This window comes from Octodon degus, unplaced genomic scaffold (assembly GCF_000260255.1).
Source record: "Octodon degus isolate 3935 unplaced genomic scaffold, OctDeg1.0 scaffold00346, whole genome shotgun sequence".
NCBI classification, from domain to species: Eukaryota; Metazoa; Chordata; class Mammalia; order Rodentia; family Octodontidae; genus Octodon; species Octodon degus.
Genome location: NW_004524922.1, coordinates 391,184 through 394,661, shown reverse-complemented (window position 1 = coordinate 394,661; position 3,478 = coordinate 391,184).

Genomic DNA, 3,478 nt, shown 5'->3' with positions numbered 1-3,478 from the left:
GGAAGACCCAATACTATTATGGACTACTGAACTCTTTTGAATTATTTTGCTGAGTTAACACACCTATAATATTCAAATAACAGAACTTAACAAAAAAAGGGTATACATATGAATGTTCATTTTGTATCTGTGTATTCAAGATGGTTGGGATAGATATATGGTTACATTCTCTTAATGAATACTGTGTTTTGTTCTAATGGTGTTTGTAGATAGGATATCATGTCTGCATCTTGTGCAGCAATTAAACAATGGGAGCAATGTATGTAATGTGTTAATTATTGAAACTGTCCTACCAATTTGATTTGAAAAAAATAAGCTTCTGATTTATACACTGATATTAGAATGGTAAAAATAGTCATAATTGTATGACACATTCATAAAATTATTGAACTATAAAATAAAAGGCAAATATACTGGCCCAGTTTTGTAATCCCAACACACTGTGGATGCTGAGGCACCAGAATCACACTATGACTTCAGGGCCTGCTTAGGCTACATAGTGAGTTCAAGTCCAGTCTGAACTACATAGTGAGATCCTGTCTCCGTCCCCCCTCCCCAACTTTAGTACCCTTACACACTAACATGTCTTAATGTTTTTCATTCTCTTTCGGTTCCCTCTCCCCAACACACATTTTATGATCTCCCTTTTTGTGGTACATGTTTGCAGTAGACGATATTCACATCCATTGTGTGGAGTTTTTTCCTGCACATAATTGTTCTCAACTCCTTTTTCTTACCCTTTATCCCTTCCCTGTCTTCTCCCTTCACCTCTTGATTCTCTTCCACTTTGAGACCAACTTTTATCCTTAGTTCCTATCATCTATATTTTGTTTTGCTTTTAATTTTACTCTGTTTCTCATATAAGAGAAATAAGTAATATTTAAGCTTGCATGTGTGGCTTATAAAATTTAAGACTGTTAATCAAGACATGCCATTATTAATTACACACACAATATATATTATTTAATACAGTGTCTCACTATGTACGTAGGACTCATAGTAATTCTCCAGTTTTCAGCCTCCCAAGCACTTGGATTGCAGATGTATGCCACCATTCCTAGTCTCAATCTCTGTCTCTGCATGCCCCAGAGGTAGGACAGGCAGGACTTTCCTAATCTCGAACCCCATTTGCTACAGTCTTTCTAAGGAGGCGCTTTAGTCTGTTGAGCCATCTGGCTGGCCCTAAGTCTTTTATATTTTAAAGAATACAAAATGGTTAAAAAATTAGAAATCATACAAAATTTCATGAAACATAGTAAAATAAATTTGAAAATGGTCCTTTCTTGCATAATGCTATCTTCAAATTAGTTATTTAGGTTACCAGATGGAAACCTGCAAAATTATAAAAGAAAACAAGAAAAAAGAAAAAGGTATAAGAACTTAAAAAGAAGAACAATAAGTTTAAAAAAATTTAAGTGTTACTTGCTCCTTTCAATAAATCAGCAGAAATCTGCAGTTCAATTATCCAAAATATTCTGCACACATGCAAATATAAAAGGTACTAGTTAGTGATAGCAGAAAGAAACCATAGAGTGGGATAAGGTGATATAAAATGTATTCAACCAGGGATTCACTCAGGATTTATAAATAACTCCCACAAATTGGTAGAATAATCCAGTAGAAAATTAGGCACAAGATTTGAACAGAAATTTGATCTAAGAAAATTTGTGAAATGGTCAACAAGTTAGTGAAATGTGTACATTTCCTTAGCCATCTATGACATATAAAGTAAAACTATGGTACAAAAAAAGAAAATAATAAGATAATACATGTGTCCTTCCACAAGAATGCCAAAACATAAACAATAAAATAAGAATATCAAGAGTGGAAAAGAAGGTAGGAAAATGTTGTCTCTTATTTGCTGGCACCTGCTAAATCAGGATACAAGCATGAATTTCAACACAGGAGTTCCACTTCTAGGTACAAATTCAATTAAAGTAATTTATTGCTGATCACAGCAGCACTGTTTATGATGGGTCCAAATTTGGAATAAGTTAAAGTACGTAAAATGAATGAATTTCAACTACAGAAAACACTAGTGAGTGAGTATCACAGTCATGTGGAACAAAGAGACTAGACACAAAATAGAACATAAAACACATGTAGAAAGTTTCAGAAACAGGTGAAATCAAAGTGCATTATAAGGAAGTCAGAACAGCAAGAAAGAGCGCCTGGGCCTTCAGAGTGGTTACTATGGTGATGCTACCCTTCCTAAGTCTGTGTTGGTTGTATTGGCATATTATTTTTGTAAAAATTCATTAATGTACACACTTGGCAAAACATTTTTTGCAAATAAATCGATTATGAAATCCAAAATTTATTTACAAAGTAAGCTCATTGTTCAGTAGTTTTCTTGGAATATCATTTAAGTGCTCTGAACAGTTCTTCTCTAATTTACTGATATTCATTATTGATCATCAACATGGTCATAAATCCTGATTTACACACTTCATACCAATGGGCATTAATTAATGTTATAATTTTTAAAAAGCCAATAAAAAGAAATGAGCTTTGATGACATAAATTCACTTACAAAAATATAAACAACTTCAAATATATATTTTCCAATATTATTGTATTAGTTAAAAATGTACATTTGATAACATCTTATAATTCAAAATTTAAATCTTACTACTTCTATTTTCAAGACAGGACAATTTTTTATTGCTTTGTTGTCTTTTTGACCCAACATTTCACTATACAGTTCAGGCTGGCCTTGAACTAACTTTGTAGCCCAGGCTGACTTTGGACTCCAAATGATTTTCTTGTCTCAGACTCATGAGTGCTAGAATTACAGGCATGCCCCACCATGCTCAGCTTTACTAAAGTAGTTCTTATTATGAAAACATAGGATTAAGTGATAATTTAAGGAGTGGTTCAATATATTCTACTAATTTCTAGATGGACATAAATATCTTATATTTTTTATTTTTAAGAAGTTTATATTTTAACTTTTCAAATGCATTCATATATATTATCCTAGTTCAATATTTTATCATTCTTCTAAACTCATATGTCTGTATACAAGGATACATAGATATCTCTATATATCCATATCATTAATATTTTAATAATAAGGTGCATTCTAGGTTCCCTGTTTATTATTATTTAGTGTGACAAACACAGAAGTAAGGTTTGAAACTGAAAACTTGATTTACAATTATAATTTGTTGATCTACTTTATTTTTAAAATAATTTTTTAAACATTTTTATATTCTTTTTTAAAAAATTTATTTATTTATTTTGTGTGTGTGTGGCCAGCTCAGCTCACCAGGGACAGGGCTGGCTGGCATGTGGTGCTGGGGGATTGAACCATGGTTCCTGTGTTTTGCTTAAGCTTAGCTTGTTCTAAGTGGGTGCTTTAGACCACTGAGCCATCTCACCAGCCCTAAAATAATTTTATTGAGAAACAAATAGCAATGAGACAGTTTCAAAACCAATTACTAGCACAGGTTCAATAATTAATACATTGTATATT